The sequence below is a fragment of the Lissotriton vulgaris genome, chromosome 4_1, assembly GCF_964263255.1.
Source record: "Lissotriton vulgaris chromosome 4_1, aLisVul1.2, whole genome shotgun sequence".
Classification (NCBI taxonomy): Eukaryota; Metazoa; Chordata; class Amphibia; order Caudata; family Salamandridae; genus Lissotriton; species Lissotriton vulgaris.
Window position 1 is genome coordinate 1,257,649,405 of NC_141691.1, and position 20,144 is coordinate 1,257,669,548.

The following is a 20,144-nucleotide window of genomic DNA, read 5'->3' on the forward strand; positions in this document are numbered from 1 at the left end:
CGAAACCACACCTGCTTCCAAGCTGCCCCGAAACAGACTCGCAGACCTTTCTCCTGCCACACCTGCAGCTTCACCTGTGACAGAGCCACCAAACCTCCAAGGACTGGACCCAACCACCTCCGCTGCATACTCCTCAACGCCCGCTCCGCACGCAAACACCCCGTTGAGCTCTGGGATCTGCTCGACACCTCCGCCCCAGACGTGGCCTTCCTGACCGAGACCTGGTGGAACGACTCCTCGGTGCCCAAAATCGCCATAGCCATCCCGGACAGCTATAAGATCACCCGCAGGGACCGCGCCAACGGAATTGGAGGAGGAATAGCCATTGTCCACAAGTCCACCCTCAAGGTCGCCACCCACGCAGACGACACCCTCAACACCGCCGAACACCTGCACTTCCGGATCCACAGTGACCCCAACACCACCCTCAGAGGAACACTCATCTATAGGCCCCCCGGACCCCGAGCTCAATTCAGCAAATCCATCGCCGACCTTGCCAGCACCCACGCACTCGCCTCCATAGACTACATCCTCCTCGGGGACCTGAATTTACACCTCGAGAACAACGGCGCCAACTCCGCCACCCTGACCGCCAGCCTCGCCAACCTCGGACTCAGACAACTCGCCATTGCACCCACCCACGCCGCTGGTCACACGCTGGACCCCGTCTTCTCCACAAAAACCCACGTCACCTTCGACCACACCACCGAACTCCACTGGACCGACCACTGCTGCATCCATTTCACCTTTAATAAACCAACCACGCACCACCGCACCCAACAGCTACCTCACCGCTGCTGGAGCAAAGTCACAGAAGACCAACTGATCACCACCCTCAACCAAAACCCACCCACCGACCCCACCAACCCAGACACCGCAGCCCACAACCTCAGACAGTGGATCGACGACTGCGCCAACACCCTCACCCCACTCAAGAAACCCTCCAACAACCACGTCAGCAAGAGAGCCACCTGGTTCACCGACGAGCTGCAGACCTCCAAACGCGCATGCCGGAAACTGGAGAAGATATGGCTCCACGAACGCACTCCGGAAAACCACGCAGCCCACAAGGACGCCACCCACAGACATCACCACCTCATCAGATTAGCCAAGAGATCCTCCTTCAAAGACCGCCTGGATAACAATGCACACAACAGCAAAGAGCTTTTCAGCATCGTAAAGGAACTCTCCAACCCCAGCGCCAACACCAACGACATACCGCCCTCACAAGAACTGTGCAACTCACTGGCCATCTTCTTCCACCGCAAGATCGTTGACATCCATGACAGCTTCAACACCATGACCGCCCAGACTACGCCTGACCCCACCTCCCCTGTGAACACCACCAGCGCCAACCGCCTGACCTCCTGGTCCATCTTCAATGACGACGAGACACGCAAGGTCTTGAACTCCATCCACTCAGGATCTCCGTCAGACCTGTGGCCACACCACGTATTCAACAAAGCAGATGCTGCCATCCCACACCAACTACGGAAGGTCATCAATATCTCCTGCGAAACAGCGACATTCCCGGAAAGCTGGAAACACGCCAAAATCAACGCCCTCCTCAAGAAGCCCAAGGCGGAACCCAAGGACCTCAAGAACTTCCGGCCCATCTCCCTGCTCCCTTTCCCGGCGAAGGTCATCGAGATAATCGTCAACATGCAACTGGCCCACCACCTGGAAGACAACAACATCTTGGACCCGTCCCAGTCCGGGTTCAGACGAAACCACAGCACCGAGACAGCCCTCATCCCTGCCACAGACGACATCAGGCGCCAACTAGACAACGGCGAAACATCATCCCTCATCCTCCTGGACCTGTCAGCTGCCTTCGACAAGGTCTGCCATGGCACTCTAAAGACATGCCTCCTAGAAGCCGGAATCCAAGAGAAGGCCCTTGACTGGACCAAGTCCTTCCTCTCCGGCAGAACCCACAGCGTCCGCCTCCCGCCCTTCCAATCCGAGGCCACCGACATCATCTGCGTGACCCCCGGGCTCATCCCTTGGCCCAACGCTGTTCAACGTCTACATGGCCACCCATGCACAAGTGGCCCGCCAACACGACCTCAATATCATCTCCTACGCTGACGACACCCAGCTCATCCTCCCCCTCACCAAGGACCCGCACACCGCCAAAACCAACCTCCACGAGGGAATGAGGCCATCGCCGACTTGATGAGGAACAGCCGTCTGTAGCTGAACTCGGGCAAGACGGAGGTACTCATCCTCGGACCCACCCCCTCAGCCTAGGACAACTCCTGGTGGCCGACCACACTGGGAACAGCACCGACACCCACCGACCATGCACGCAACTTAGGATTCATCCTCGACTCCTCCCTCTCCATGTCTAAACAGGTCTACGCCGTCTCCTCCTCCTGCTACAACACCCTCCGCATGCTCCGCAGGATCTACCAGTGGATCCCGACCGAAACAAGAAGAACGGTGACACAGGCCCTCGTCAGCAGCAGACAGGACTAAGGCAACACACTACACAGGAATCCCAGCCAAACACCTACGACGACTACAACGCATCCAAAACGCCTCCGCCTGACTGATCGTCAACGTCCTCCGCGCAAGCCACATCAATCCCCACCTGAGAGACCTACACTGGCTCCGCATCGACAAGAGGATCACCTTCAAGCTCCTCACCCACGCACACAAAGCACTCCACAACGCCGGACCAGCCTACCTTAACAGCAGACTCAGCTTCTACACCCCCACCCGCCAGCTCAGCTCCACCAGCCTCGCCCTCGCCGCTGTTCCCCGCATCCAACGAACAATCTCCGGTGGCAGATCCTTCTCCTACCTCGCCGCCAAGACTGGAACACCCTCCCTACCCACCTACGGCAGACCCAAGACCTACTCGCCTTCAGAAGACTGCTCAAGATCTGGCTCTTCGAGCAGCAGCAGCACCCCCTCAGCGCCTTGAGACCCTCACGGGTAAGTAGCGTGCTTTACAAGTACTCTGATTGATTGATTGATTGACAATGCAATGTCAATATTTTTGTGCGCTAGAGATCCTCTGCAGGCTCTCTCTGGTCGACTCATTCCATTTAGAGTAAAGGTCTGCACTCTTGTATGCTTTCCTGCTTCTACCCACTTGACTTTAGTTCTGAAGAAGATCAAGACCAACCAGGTGGAAACATTCATAGTGGCTCAGAATTTGGCCAGAAGGGTGTGGTGTCTAAAATGTTTGGACATGCATGTCTGTCCTCTGATCAATCTGCTGCTTCCAGATGATCTACTGCTGCAGCAACATGACCTGTTCCGGCACCCAGGCCTTCACACTCTGTACCTCCAAGCTTGGAGATTGAGCAGCTGCAGCTAGTCTCCTTAGATCTTCCTCCTGAGGTCGTTAATGTTATTCTGGCAGTCAGACAGACACCCATCTGTGAAATCGGTATATGCCGGGTGCTCATACATGTTTGTGGCTTGGTCTAGCTGATCTGTTTGAAGTGTTGTTTGGCTTGTCATTGGCCTAGCAAGGACTTGTTTCTAATGAATACTTCTAATGACAGATTTCTCACTTTGCGAATACCCGCAGGTGCCAGACTGGATCTGTATATTTTTTTCTCAACAGTTCCCTTGTGCTCCAGTAGGTGACATCTTGTGGCTCCGTGTTTGGGTCTATGCCACCCCAGAAGGGAGTTTGGGGCCACAATTTAACTGGCAACTCCTCACATAGACATTTTCTCCTTTCTGTCTGCACCTTTCGACTCTGATCCGGAGCTCGCTCCCTTGATATCTGTTGCTTGACCGATTGTTTCACTTTGAAAAATTTCCAGGTGTACAGGCTTCAGGAAACATGTCTTCCCCCTAAAATGGTGGGATTCAAGCCCTATAAAGATTGCCACAAACAGATGTCAATTATTGATCTATACAAGGTTTGTCTCTGGTGTCTTATGTTTTCGCATGACTCAAGTGGTGCACTAAATGCGTCCAAATGAACCTGAAGGTTATTTGGGACTGTGCAGCCTAACTCTGTCTCTGAGCACCATAGAAAGGCTCAGAAAGCCCAATCCTGATCGAAGTAGAGGACTCAGATGCATTCTCTGTCCTGAGACCACTCCGGGGAGAAATCATCATCCCACTCTAAATCTTCAAGTAACTCAAAGAATAAAGACAAATTAAGTCCAACTGCAGCTCCCTCTCTTCTAACCACTCATCAGGAGACATTACATGGACATCAGGGTACCTCCAATTCTGTGGTTGCCAACCAAGGAACCCACTGCTTCCCTTGTCGTGATTCAACCCGAGTTTCCCGGGCTTTCAGTAATGCAGCAACAAATTCAAGCCTTCAAAGAGGCTGTGCAGCGAATTTATGGTACCTAATAGGAGACCGTGAGTGCCCCTTTGGGCTCCATGCATCAGAGGACTCCAGTCAGGTTATTCCTGTTGGATCCATCCTAGATGCCAATTGCACCTCTGGATCCCTCTACAAGATCTACCCCGACTTCAGTTGGACCGCGGCAGACATCTCTATCTACCCCATCTAGAATTAACAGTTGTGATGGATGTATAATTGCTGGGTTGGTGAAGCCATCTGGGAGGGATGGAGATCAGAGGTCTCTGGTCTCCCGTGCAACCCCGCCTACACATCAACTTGATGGATTTGGGAGGGATCCGATTGACATTCAAAGCATTCCATTGGCCCATCAAGGTGGAACAGGCAGGTTCTCATGGACAACATCACAGCCATGTGGTACTACAACAAATGGGGTAGGGTGGGGTTGTAGGCCCTGTGCCAGGAGACTCTACACCTCCGGAACTGGCTGAGTCATTGGGGCACTTCCCAAGTTGAGCAAAACCTGGTAGGCTCTTTAAACACCAGTCAGAGTTGCTTAATGGATCGCGAATAGTGGTAGACACTTACCGGTGGCATAGAACTTCTCCTGACAATGGAGAGAACCCCGGCTTAATCTTTTCGTCACTGCAGGGAAAATGCAGTATCCAAGCTTTTGCGTTTTGGAATTTCCAAGGCAGTTCTCTCTCTGAGAATCCTTTTGCCTGGCTTCCGGCTCCTGTACACCTTCCCGCTCCTTCGCCTCCTGCGCAAAATAAAGAAAATCAAGAACGAATGGTCCCAAGTTATGCCAGTGGCTGCGTATTAGTGCAGGAGAGTGTAGTATCCAGAAATTCTGGACAGGATCATCATCCTTCAATTCAGCTGCCTCTTCTGGAGGACCTCCTCTCACAACAGCAGGGTAAAGTTCCATACCCCAAACTGCACAAATGACACTGCCCGATATATTGAGGCTTAGTGGCAACATTTGATGGGTTTTGTACTCCCTCCCTGTAAGGCAATGCCCCTTTCGATGTGGTCATCCCCAGTGTTTTAGATAGATCCTGCTCATTTTCCGACCCCGAAAGTGCACTGAGGCCTATCAAACAGACCTCCGTGCCTGTGCCTTGATCTAAAAGTATGTATTTTTGATTGGCTTATACTCAAATGGCATAAGCTAACTTACTTGTAAGTCCCAAGTATATGGTTTCCAGGGTACCCAGGGCCTGTAAGTCAGAGGTCATTCCAGAGACTGCACCATTTTTTGTGACACCCTGGGTGTGACAAAGGTAAACCGTGGCTCCTAGTCTTCCACTGCAGACTGGAAGGGCTTTTTAAGCTGCTAACTTGACTTTTCCATTTAAAGTTATGACAAAGCCACGTCCTCCGTTTCAGTATATGTCAGTCACTCCAAAAGTAGGCCTAAGTTACCCTAAGGCAGGGTGCTGTATGTTAAGAAGTGGAGCATATATTTTTTGAATGTTTCAACAGTAAAACAGTTGTTGTTTTTACTCTGGAAAAGACTTGTAGCCCCATTGGCAAGTGCGGAGTTGCAGGCTGCCACAGCAGCATCTGACTGGGACTATGCCAACTGCTTTGTGATGATGCATTTTGTATTTTATTTGCATGCTTGCTTTTATAGTTTTGAATAACGTGGAAATGATTTGGACTACTAAAGTTGATTCTGTAAGGTATAAAACAACATGATGCCCAAGTATCTTGTTACTGTGTGCAACTTTTACAAAGTTGCCACTTTGTTGCCTTAACATAACGTGGATATGTTCACCCGTAGATATCTTGGTGCTGAATAAAAGATGTCTGTTGTTACCCAACTCAATGGTACTCATTTTATCGACCTCAGATGGATGAACGGCTGAGTGAACCCGCTGAGATTTGAACCTGGGACCATGAGGTTGAACACAGGTCCCTGCAATGGACGCATTAGTCCACTGAGCCACTAAACCCTGTGCTCATCCATGGCTGCTTACGGGGTCTGTCCCTGTGACATCTTTCAGCCCTATTGGGGAGACGTGCAAGCAACTTCCAGAAAAGGAGACAATATAAGTGTGCGTGGGCGAGAACTGTTGCTTTACCCTGGCTGGAAGGCCTATGGATATTAGCCCAAAATGCGAGCTTCAAAAGAGAAGTCTCCTTTGAAGGGGTAAATGGGAAACAGTAGATAGAGTGGCTGCTCTGTTGTTTAGGTAGACAGACTGGCACTCGCGAATAAGAGGGGAAACCAGTTGCCAAACTGTTTTTTCAGAGGTGTGTAGCCGCTTGCTAGCCAAACCTCTGGGTTGGGTTGGGGAGATCCACTAGCCAGGAGAACAGTCCTGCAAAATTGGAAGTGGGCACCAAGGAGAATCCTCGGATAGCCACACTCCACAGCAAGTGGTCATCAGGAGGGAGGAAACCTAGTAGGTCATGTCTACTGACTTCAACCTACTGTGAGGGTATTTCCCTGGCATAAAAGGGTACCCCTGGCACCTAGATCTCCGATCTTGATGAACTGGAGAAAAGGACTGAATAAGGACTGCCCTGCTGCACCAAAGACCTGGCAAAGAGAGGCTGCATCTGCATGGACTGCACTTGCTGTACTTGGTGGCTAGCATTAGAGAAAGGACTGTGTCCTGCATGTGGAGCCGTTGTTCCCGAGCCCAGTCAAACCAAGGGACTCCAAGGGTCAGTTGGCTGACCTTCTGTTCGCAGCACAGAGCCACAACAGCTGAAAAAGTCTGCATTACAAGTTAGTAGCTCTGATCTTCACATTGCCGCTCCTCGTCACCGTACAGCACCAAGGTCCAGGACCTGATGCTGAAAGTTGCACCCTCGTCTGCTGGACCTGGGAGAGACATTGGAGTCGAGTTTATTTGCCCAAAAGGCTGGTTACTGCCAAAGAAAGTATTTGCCGTTGACCCTGATACTGGGTGACTGCCAGTTCAGTGGAGGCTGGACTCCTGCTAGGCTTGGGAGTACTTCTAGGTATGCCGACTCCCACGGCCAGGTCTTTCTTACAAAGTTGTGGACCAAGGAGTAGCCGCAGGAAGACAAGCGTTGACAGCATTGTATCCACAGCTTCCTTGAGCATCTTCAGCACCCTGTATACCGCATCAGGAGCACTTCCATAGGAGTATATAGCAAGGAGATACAAGTATTTGGAACTAACTGCTTCTTCCTTCAATGTAACTCTTTCTGAGGGCCTTGCTGAGATGACTGGATGACTGACTGACTGTGGCTAATAAAGTTGCAATGTAATGTATCAGACAAATTGTTACATTAAGCCCAACATGATGCTAAAGTCGTAATTAATGTATATTGTTACTTTGTGCAACTTTTACAAAGTTGCCACTTTCTTGCCCTAAATCTCCTGTTTCCGTCCACGGTTGCTAACGGGATATATCCTTAAGACATCTTTCAGCCCTCTTGGGGAGACGTGCAAGCCACTCCCAGGAAAGGAGACAATAGAAGTGTGCATCGGGGTTGTTGAGTCACTGGTAGCACACATCTTAGCGGGGACATTTAGGTTACGGGCCCTGGGTACTGTTTGTTCTATACAGTTGGGATTTATAGAGAAGTGCGCCAATCAGGTGTGTACCAATTTCATCATGATTAAAGGGGGAGAACAAACTCTTTACCTCTGGTTAGCAGGGGTAAAGTGTACAGAGTTAAATGGTGATTAAAAACAGTCAATGGAAACGTCAGAGGAAATACCACACAAAAGATGGTAATTACCAACAAAGTGTTGCTGTAGATACACATGCGCTGCATAGACTGTAAAGCAGTACTCCCTAAGAGTGGTGGCTAGTACTTGGATGATGCAGATGTCTAAAATAAGGTCCCTAAGACAGTCCCTAAGACAGTCTTGCCAACTGCTGCCTGCTGGCTGGGTAGAATATACACACTATTATGCTTAATGAATGTGTGTGGGGTTGTGCAAATGGCTGCTATACATATATCACCTGTGCCAATAATTCCCATGAAAACCATGGGTTGCAGCCTTTTTATGTGTATTGTGCACCCTGGGTGGGACAGCTAAGTTATAGCAAATTTGGATGCACTCGCTCATCCATCTGGAAGTGCCTGCTTTGGATATGGACTGACCCTTGTGGGGTTTAGCAAAGGCTATCAATAGTTTGGTTTTCCTTGTGAAAGGGCTAAGTCCTTTCAATGTAATACATTACAGTATGTCTGACATGTAAGGTGTAGAGGGTTCTCTATTACAGAGTCTGGTTGTGGATAAAAGGCTGGGAGTTCTATGGTCTTGTTGAGAGGGAAAGGAGAGACCACCTCTGATAGAATCTTAGGGTTAGTTCTGAGTACCACCCTATCTTTATGTACCTGTATGAAGGATTCCTGTACGGTGAGAGCTTGCAACTCACTAATATGTCTAAGAGATGTTATGGCCACAAAGGCCACTTTCCAGGAGAGGTATTGGAGAAGTCAAGAGTGTAATAGAACAAAGGTGGTGACCCATAAGTCTGGTTAGGACTATATTAAAATTGCACAGAGGGCCGGGGGGAACTCAGTGAGGAATGACTCTTAAGGCCTTAGCAATGGGTATGCGGATGAGGGAGGAATCATCCCTGTTATTCATGTAGGCAGCTTCGGATGCTAAATGGAGGTGCATGGAAATATAGGCTAGACCTGACTTTTGGAGATGAAGTAGGTAGCAGATGATATCCTATACCACAGGTTTTAGTGGGTCTGGATGTGAATGCAATCCTGAACAAATCTCTTCCACTATACCTCATAGCAGGTGTGTGTGGTAGGTCTCCTGGGCTCCCATAAGATGTTTAAGCATTCCTGCGTGAGATACAGGTAGTCAAACTCTAGATTTAAGGTGCCAAATTGCAAAATTGAGTGATTTGGTACCTGGGTGTCTGATCTGACATTTGCTTCTAGTGCCAAGGTCCTGTTAGGGAGCTTCTTGTGTGTGTTGAATGACATCTTGAGTAGGGTTGAGCACTAGGACAGCCTGGTGCAGGAGGGGGCTGTGAGAATGGAGTCAGAGATGTCTGTGCATTTTCTACACAACAAATGGAATGAGTGGGAGAGGAGGAAAGGTGTTAGCAAAGATCTCTGACCAGCTCATCCGTAGTAAGTTGACTATAGACTGTGGGTTCTTTGAGGCAAAGCTTGGGGACTTTGCAAATAGTTCTATTTGCGGAGTGCACCAGCGTCAAAAGAACTGGCGTAGGACTTGTGGTTGGAGTTCTCATTAATGTACTTTTTGATGCGTCGTGTTGAGCAGGTTCGCAAGGTTGCTGTCCACACCCGGAATTTACATTGCCATCAATGCCTAATGCCAGGTGACCTGTGCCAACATGGAGAGGGGTAGAGAGTGATTGCTGTCCTGGTTCTACAGGTAGTAAAACATGGAAGCCGTGTTGTCTGTCCTGAGTGGAACTATTTTGCCCTGAATGAGAGGAAGGAAGGCTTTAAGGGTGAGATGTTTGGCAAGTAGCTCAAGATAGTTAATGTGATATTCCTGCGGATGAGGGGTCTACACTCCCTGCACAGTTGTATAGTAGAGATGCACTCCTCCCTCCCCCACTTGACTTGAGAGGTGTCCTCCTTGGAAATCGTAACTTGTTGAATGGGTTCCAGGAAAGGATTGTCCTGCAATAGGTTGTGTTTGCTGTTCCACCATGACAGAGAGCGAAGTGCACTGTCCTTTAACTACATCCTCTAACTGACCCTCTGCTTATGACCATTGGGTTCAAAGGCCCTACTACAGCAGGCACATGTGTAGTTGGGCTTGGGGCACTATGTTGATGCATGTAGCCATCGTCCCTATGAGGTACATAAAGGTTCTGACTGTGATATGCAATTTGGCTTAAAAGAGGCAAGAGCTGCTGGAATGCCAGGGCCCTCTGTGGACTGGGGTAGAGTTTGCCTATGACTGAGTTCAGTACCGCCATCAAGAAGTGAGGTACCGGGTTTTTAGGGACCCGGCGGTGCCAGGGGAACACCCAAAGACCTCTTGAGTTCTTCTTGTTTTGGACCACATAAACACAGAGTCTTCTAGGTGATGTCAAGGATCGAGTTTTATTGGCTGCAACCAGTAACAGGTATCCTAGAAGTAAAACAGCATGTAGCGCATGTATGTTCTCAGGAGACTGCTCGTTTTTACAGAACCAGCCTTCTCTTTTTATACACAAATATAAGCTTCAGGCAAAAATTCTTCATTTTACAGTTCGACCATATACATATTTTCACTACAAAGAAAAAGCAGAGTCAAGCTGGCAAGCCCATATTTTAGTTTGTCCAGTTCGTGATAGATTACCTAGCAAGGCCCAGAACTTCCATCAGATATCGATGAACCCCCAATAAAATCGGGCACCTCCTCCTTGTAAATCTAGTCATAAAGAAGAAACAGGGACAGGTGTGTGTGAGATTAGGGTAGCTTGTATGCGATGAACGGTTTATGACATGTTGTGCCTTGATGCTAATCTCGCTCGGCCATTGGGATGAGAACTGCCCGAACAGGTTTGGCTGGAGGCACTGGAGTCAGCTCGCCCAGGTCACAGAGGAGTCAGTAAAGGTGTACGTGTCCTTTCAGATCGGGTTCGGCCTTGGTCATTTTGACTATGTAAGGGCAATCACAAAATGGATGCCGCTCACAAAATGGAACCTGAGGGTTCAAGACAGAAACTACGATTTAAGGGTGATTTCGTCACTCAATCATGACGTAAATGCACAGGTATAATGTCTCAGTCATTACCGGTCTGCCGATACCAAATGCGTCATGGTATGATGATATTTTCTGACACAAGTGTAGAGCTTCGGTACCATACAATAGCAGGGTCCAGAATTTTCAGTACCACAGACCTTCCTTTTGCCCTTATATAGGCAATAACCTATACTCATGCTGATCTGAGTCCAGGTCTGTGTGCATAAAGTCATTGAGATGCTGCTGTAGCATCATCCTGTTACTTAGTTCATCTCTTGATACAGGCTTCCTTACACATGATGTAGCACAGAGGCCACATATTGCAGGAGCGCACTGTACACACAAGCAGAACATAAACAGAATGGCTAAGACCATCCCAATGAATATCAGAGTTTTCCATCCCCAGGCAGATATCAGTTCCCAGAACCACCCCATTAAGGACCAGTCCCCTTTATCCACGTGAATGGATTCAGAGATCTTATGCAGTTTGGAGATGGCCTGGTATACTGTCGGAGCATTATCGGGGTTGAAAATGCAGCAACTGGATTGGATCACTTTACATACCCCACCACGGTCTGAAAGTATGACATCTAGGGCAACCCTGTTCTGAAGAGTCATAAGACGGTCCGACTGGAGCTCCGCCGTCAAGTTACTAAGGGCACCAGCCATTTCAATCACGGCGGATTCAACTACCCTCGTCAATTGGCGTATGTTCCTGCTGTTCACCATAGGCCCCCAAAACGGCAGAAAACCTTTTGCGAAATCTCCAAACTCCTGTTCCGCAGTGTCGTCTTTACTCACAACACCCCTAACTGTCCTTGTCCGATGGTAATCTGCCTCCGCTGTGTAGGTGGGTGACAACAGAAACGAGATAAAACATGTGCCCGAAAAGTCAGGGGGCAACCATGTGTATGCTCTATCATGGCAGACGAAGTAGGTACCCTTAGCTGCTAAGAATGAAGGAGATGTCTGAGACGAGAAGACATAAGTTTCGGTACAGACACTCTTCCCTAGCTGAGCTCTGGGGTTTTTGCCATTTCCCTGCAGACATAGGTGACCTTGGTGGGGTACTATCCAGATTGGGGAGGATTTCTTTGCTCGCTGGCTCTCACTCAAGGAAATTCCATATTTTGTGATATTCCATCTACTGTACGCCTTAAATTCATCTTTGGGGATCGTTTGATACGTGTCGATACCTCTGCTCATATTTCTGATTCCCGCCACTAGTGCCTTGTTGCTCGAGTTTCTTCCTGTGGAACGTGGGGGATATGGTTCTATGGCAAATAGGAACATTGTTTGGAAAGCCCACAAAGAACCATAGTAGCTAAATGGCAGGACAAAATACGGGATACCCTTATCTGTCGTGTGTGGCATAAGTCCACATACCCAACAATTTGTTGTGTTCATTACAACCTGGTGCTGGTGTAGGAGCTGGACGAATGAGTTATTTATGAATTCTAATCTTCTGGCAGACTCGTGTTCAGGCAGAGGGTGAAAAGAGTGCGGGGAAAAAGTAGGAGGAGGTGTGGGCTGTGTGGTGTGTGCAAATGAAACTCGAAAGGTGAATAAAGCATAGCCTATTAAGAACATCATTATACTACACAACATGAAAATGCATATTATTAAAAATCGCGTTTTTGCCATCACAGTGCATATTCTCGTTTCAAAGTTCGTTGATCTGGCAGGTCTCTCCATCTTGGGAAACTCCATCCTCTAAGTTGCTGCCCGCGGTGGGAGATTGATTATGCTAAGGAGTGCTTCTGTTAGTTTAGGGCAACTCCCTTAGACCAACCAGAACTGTCGACCTAACCGTCTCCAGCTGCACTCCAAAGACTGTGGCAACCGCGACCCCAGCAGCAGAACCGATGGCGCTTCGAAAATCAAAAATGAGCAAGTTTCCTGGATAAGAGAGCTGCACAATCAAAAAGAAAAATATTTATTTGTCCATAGTCATAGGTCTTGGCCTCAAGTTATAACGGTTTCGACCAGGTGCTGTGTGGTCTAGAAACAGGAGTTCAGGCTCAGTAGTGTCCAACTGCATTGACGGCGGCACAGATCCTTGCAGAATGTTATCGCTTTCCTTTTCAGAAGTAGTTCCTTTCAAACGTGCATCACTGAAGGGTAAGAAGCGAGGCACAGTCTCAGCCTCAGAGTCAGCAATTCCCTCCTGGACCCATCGGTCATAAGGCAGAGGTAACGGGACCCTCTTGCAATGGGTCCCGTGGATCCAGTTTTTCTTTCCTTCCACTCGAACTGACGATCTTGTGGATAGGAGAACTAGGTGAGGGCCGGTCCACCGGGGCTGGTCATTCTTCGTTCGCTGGAAGTTTTTCACGAGGACATATGTTCCAGGATCGATAGGGTGTCCTGGAGCTTCAGAGGCCTGAGGTAGACCGTCGTAGACCTGTTGGTGTAAAACACGCAATTTAGCAATCAATTCATACAGATAGTCAAGCAGTACAGGATGCTCTATTTCACTGAACCTGGTAGGCCTTGGCACTCCCCATATGTTGGCCGGGCGGCCGAACACAATCTCATGCAGACTAAGTTCCATTCTAGAGTGAACAGTCATTCTTGTAGATGGGAGCGCCAAAGGCAGGGCGTCAGGCCATTTAAGATCTGTGCTTGCTTGAATCTTGGCCAGTTTCAACTTTAACGTGCCGTTGTAGCACTCTACTAGTCTAGCTGATTGGGGGTGATTTGCAGCGTGGAACTTCTGGTGTATGCCTAGCCCCTCACACACTTTCTTCATCACTCGTCCCACGAATTCACTCCCATTATCACTCCAGACCATTCTAGGCATTCCAAACCTAGGGAAGAACTCTTTGACAAGGGCTTTAGCTGTGGACAAGGCAATATTGTCCTTAAGGAGATACGCCTCCACCCACCTGGAAAAGGCACAAACAACAACGAGTACGTATTTCAGATTGTTGCACCTTTCCATGTGGATGAAATCTAGCTGCAAAACCTCGAACGGGTACGTTGGAGGCGCAAAATGACCAGCTGGAGTTGGGGTTCCCTTACCAGGATTGTACTTCAGACACACCATGCAGTTCTTCACCACATTCTTTGCACATTTAGGGATTCCACTATTCTGCCATACTAGAGCCAACAACTTACAGATCCCTTTCACACTGATGTGAGCCATCCCTTGAGCCATTGTCACCACTGCAAGCACATACGCATCGGGTAACAGCCATCTCTGATGCTCTGACAATTCAATCCAACAACCATTCGCATCCAATTTACCCTTGCTTTCCCTCCATTCATTCACCTCTTTCTCTGTGGCTTCGGATTGGATAGACTTCACACTCTAGATCGTATCTGCGCACATACCAACATCACCAATCCATCTCGCAGGGCCTGCAACATACATTCGACTCATCACATTCCTAGCAGTTTCTTTTGCAACTTCATCTGCAAACGCGTTTCCACGACCAACATCATCCGTCACCTTTTTGTGTGCACTACATTTCACAATCGCAACTTGTAGTGGCAAGGTCAGTGACTCGAGAAGCTCATTTACTAACTGACCGTGTTGGATCTTTGTACCATGCGAAGTCAGGAACCCACGTTCACGCCACAATCGTCCAAAACTGTGAGCCACACCAAAGGCGTATTGGCTGTCCGTGTACACATTCACTCGCTTTCCTTTTGCCAACACACACACTCTTGCAAGTGCAATCAACTCTGCTGCTTGCGCAGAATTGTGTGGGATACGTGCAGCTTCAACAATCGTGTGCAATGTTGTCACAGCATATGCTGCAGTCGTATCACCATTCGGCAACTTAAAACATGAACCATCAACCCATAAGGTATCATTACATTCAGGAAGAGGAGTGTCCTGTAAATCTACTCTACCTTTTGTCTCTTCTTCTGTCCTAAAACAGCAGTCATGTTCTTCGGCCTCATCTGTCTCTACTGGAACGGGCAATAACGTGGCTGGGTTGAGTGTGTCACACCTTTTAATGTGTATGTGACTCGCTAGCAGTGTCAGCTCATAACTTGACAGTCGAGCACTAGTTAAATGCTGTGTCCTTGTTCTGTTTAGAAAAATGTCTACTGCATGTGGGACCATGACTATTAGGTTATATTCATTACTAACCCAGCGGATTGTCGAATACAGACAGCCGCTGCCGCAGTGGCCCTCAAGCAACTTGTAAATGCCTTAGCTACCGGGTCTAGAGTTGCTGAAAAGTACGCGCTTGGACGCTGTTTGCCCCCAAAAGGCTGTGTCAGAACTGATAATGCACAACCTTCTTTTTCATGGACATACAATGTGAAAGGCTTACTGTAGTCGGGGGTACCCAACACAGGAGCCGAACACAATGCATCACGTAATTCGTAAAAGCTTTTCTGACAATCTTCAGACCACGGAATGGGTTTTGGTGTATCCTTGCAAGTTAATGCCACCAAAGGTTTGGCCAACAAGGAGAAATTTGGTATCCATTGTCTGCAATATGATGTAATGCCCAAGAAAGCACGCACTTCTCTCTGTGTCCTTGGGACACTCAATTTTGCAATCGCCTGAATTCTTTCTGGGGTCAGCTTCCTTCCCTCCTTCGATAAGATGTGACCTAAGTAGGTCACTTCTTGTCGACAATATTGTAATTTCGAAAGAGAGACTTTGTGGCGTAGATCACATAAATGTCGCAACAATGACAAAGTGCCTTGCTTGCAAATCTCTTCAGTATCTGCAGCACCCAGCAAATCATCTACGTACTGAATAAGGGTCGTGCCATCAGGTAGAACAATCGTGTCAAGCTGTGATTTCAGAGCCTGACTGAATATCGATGGACTTTCACAGTAGCTCTGAGGAGCGCGTTTGAAGCGGAAACTTCGGCCTCCTAAATTGAAGCCAAAAATATCCCTGCTCTCCTCGGCAATCGGGATGCTGAAGGAGGCATTCTTCAAGTCAATCACCGAGAACCAAGTGGCTGACGCTGGAACTATAGTCAATAAGGCAGTGATATCAGGAACAACTGGAAACAATCTTATTCACTTCTCTAAGATCAATCACGAACCTATAGACAGGTGTAGTTGGGAAGGATCAGTACGCTTCAAAACCGGCAGAACAGGACTATTACAGATGTTGCCTGTTGTCTCTTCAATGACATCTTTCTCAATCAGATCGTAAATGATTGCTAACAACGCCTTTTCACCTTCACTAGAGATCTTGTATTGGGGAATACGTGGCAACCTAACATTGGCTTTCAATGTTATAACGTATGGCGCTATTTCCAAGAGACCCACATCATTGGATCCAGTAGCCCAAAGTATATCTGGAAGAGAAGACAATTCTGTCGGAATCTTTTCCCTTGACAAATACATTGGAGAAACCACTTTCTTACCTAGGGTAAGTTGTACTCCCGAAGGAGAACAGTACAAAGTCGCATATAATCTCTTTAACAGATCCAATCCCAACAAGTTTTCACCACAACCTGTTGTAAGAATGAGGGGTGCTTCTAATTCACAAGGCTCAACCTAAAGGGACATAGGACTAGAGATTGAGTTCCTAACCGGGGCGCCAGAAAAACCTACTGAAACATTCATTTCGCCAGACAAAGGTGCGCCAGGGAGCTTTGAGTGCATAATAGAACTCTTTGTAGCACCAGTATCCAACAGAAAAGGCTCTGACACACCTGATGTAATCACCTCAACATAAGGTCCATTCTGATCTACTGGAACTGAACAACTCCCTCTCTTTGTCCATGGCTGTCCTAGCAATCATTACCCTCATTCTCGTTCTCTGCATAGTAGTCATCAGCATAGTACTGAGCTGTCCTAGAAGACGCATTATTCTGTTGGTCAAAGCTGTTCATAGAATTCTGAGGCGGAAAGGGACGAGCATTCTGGGGGAAATTTCCACGGCCCCTACCTCTAGGAGCTTGTTGAACACCTCGACCTCTCGCACCAGAAACACCATTCATGCGCTGTAACAAAACCGGACAATTAATCTTGAAATGACCCTGTTCTTTGCAGTACGCACACTGATTCGGACCATACGGTAAACGCTGTTGAGAAGACTCGTTTCTTTGCGAGTTTCTTGAATACTGCTGGGGTTGCTGATAATCGTGCTGATTAGCAGTACAAGGCGGATAAGTTTGCTGGAGAAGGACTTTAGTTTTCAATTATTTAGTCTTTTTATCTGCCTTCTCTAGCTCATCTTTGCGTCTATTCTCATAGTACTGGGCTGTGGCTAAAATCTGCGCTGACGTGGAAACAGCCCAAGCACTCTCAGAATCCTTCAACTTATTACATAGTTCTGGAACCAAATTATGTACAAATTTGTCAACAAACAATCTTTGGCCACCCTCAGTAGCCATATCCTGACCACTATGATCGACGAACGTCTCTTCAAACCGCGTGAAAAAGTCAGACACATTCTCATCTTTCTTCTGTTTGCACGCAGACAACTTGTCCCAATTCACACGCAATTCAGGCATTAAAGTCTTCATATACGTGATAATTCTACCAGGAAGTTCTGCTACTAAAGGCTCGGGCTTAGAGCCACCAACTTGTCTAGCATCAGCATCAGCAATATTAACCCATGTATCACCTAACTCTTGGTCATGATCTGCATGACGAATCTTTCCCCATAAAGGCTGTGGAACAACATTTCCAAACAACATGTCTACATCGGCTAGATTCATGATACAGGAGCTGGCAGTCTGTGATAACTCCTTATAATACCCTGCAGTATTTTTGCGGAGATCAGGCAATGTCTGCTTTAGAGCCAAAACCTCAGATCTTTTCCAAGTAACATGTACCCATACACGCTGGAAATGCGGTGGAATGGCTGGATTCGCATTTGCATCACCTTCCCTCCAAACTGGGGGAACCTCTCTCATGGGATACTGTCACGCCTTTTTCCTACCTGGCATGTCATGCTCAGACAGTGATCGGGAATTGCTTCCCTTACTCCTATAAGACAATAACATCTCAATTGCTTGTTCAACATCGGCACCCACAATCATGCCTTCTGCGAACTTGAATCGCACACGGAATAATTAATTCATGTCGTACTCTGGATCATTTCCCTCCAAATCTTCAGAGAGGAATATACACATTTGTTCAAAAACATATCTCTGCGTAGATGCTTCCCACTGACGGAAGACTTCCATAACGGACTGAACGTCATACTTTACAGTATTGGTAACCCATTTACGTGCTAACTCAGTCAGTACTTCTCTCTCTTGATAGTCAGGCAGTCGACTCCGCAACTGTCTACGTTCTGTTTTAGGGGTCGTATTAGGCGACCCAAAGAAAGGTGAGAAAAGACCAGTGACAGTGTTTGCTACTCTCTGTCGAACAGAAGGAGAAGCTGACGGAAAGGCAGAAACGCCAGAAAAGATGTAAAGCAGAAGTCGAGGCAGTAGCAGAAAGAGTATTAGGATAAGCAGTTGGAGCAGTAGGCGAAGTCGTAGAAAAAGTAGATGGAGTATGTAGCAAAGGCGGCGGACCTTGAGAGGGCTGCGCTGGAGGAGTAGGAACCAGCTGAAGAGGAGCTGGTGATTGTATTAGAACCTGTTGTCCAACAATAGGGCGTTGTACAACCAAAGGTTGTTGCGGTGCTGTAGCACTTTGCGCATATGGAGGTGGAGAACTCAGTAGATGAGACATTAAAGGATCCTTCTCGGGTGCCTCTTTTGATCCTTGTCCTTTACGTGGCAACACTGGGTAGCATTTGTCTACCGCTAACTTCCTACTTCTAAGCGTTTGTTCACTCTCTTGCTCTTCCTTGTTATCCCTGAATGCAATGGCAGCTTGTACCATTGACATACCTCGTTTATTTTTCTTTGCTAATTTCATTTCTTTCTGTTTGGCTTCTTTGCGCCATAGGCGAAAGGAGTCAAACATCGCCGGCCGGGCTTTCTTCTTGAAAAGTTTAACCTCTAGATTATCCAAAATCTCTGTGTCAAAGCTACCATATTGTGGCCATTTTAAGACACCATCGTTTCTGGTGTATCGGATCCACACTTCATTATACGTGATAGGGCCTACGCCATGCTTCACATAGAGCTCATATGTTGGAGTTTCAATCGGAGGAACCGGACACGAGTCCTCCAATCGGGAGTCCCTATTACAACCAAGACAAAACAAATTTCCAAGTCTGCTAAGACCAGGCATCTTCGCTCTCAAGTCTAGCTTCATACTTCAAAGGATTATCGAATACGATAGTCTCGTGAATACACGAGTCCTTCGGCTTTGGCGCTTGCAAGTTCCAAACAAAGCTATCCCGAGGGATATTAAACTAAGAACCAAACTAAGGACTGGGAGACGCTCCACTTATACTTAACTGAAGTATCGATGATCGATGACGTCACTAGAAGACTCGTCTATCGTTTCGCTCTACCAAGCATCAATGGGTCCAAAACAGGGCGATAGTCAGGGCAGCAGTCCTTCGTAGCCGTCGGGACGCGGGGAACCTCGCAACAAAGACCTTCGGAACCACGTCGACATACAGGGGTCGCTGAAGTGGCTGGCCGTCCTCTGGAATTTTCACACGAAGCTCCTCACGAACATCTGGCTTGGACCGACACCGCTTGATACCGCCCCGAGTTGGGCGCCAACTGAGGTACCAGGTTTTTAGGGACCCGGCGGTGCCAGGGGAACACCCAAAGACCTCTTGAGTTCTTCCTGTTTTGGACCACAGAAACACAGAGTCTTCTAGGTGATGTCAAGGATCGAGTTTTATTGGCTGCAACCAGTAACAGGTATCCTAGAAGTACAACAGCATGTAGCGCATGTATGTTCTCAGGAGACTGCTCGTTTTTACAGAACCAGCCTTCTCTTTTTATACACAAATATAAGCTTCAGAAAGAATTCTTCGTTTTACAGTTCGACCATATACATATTTTCACTACAAAGAAAAAGCAGAGTCACGATGGCAAGCCCATATTTTAGTTTGTCCAGTTCGTGATAGATTACCTAGCAAGGACCAGAACTTCCATCAGATATCGATGAACCCCCAATAAAATCGGGCACCTCCTCCTTGTAAAACTAGTCATAAAGAAGAAACAGGGACAGGTGTGTGTGAGATTAGCGTAGCTTGTATGCGATGAACGGTTTATGACATGTTGTGCCTTGATGCTAATCTCGCTCGGCCATTGGGATGAGAACTGCCCGAACAGGTTTGGCTGGAGGCAGTGGAGTCAGCTCGCCCAGGTCACAGAGGAGTCAGCA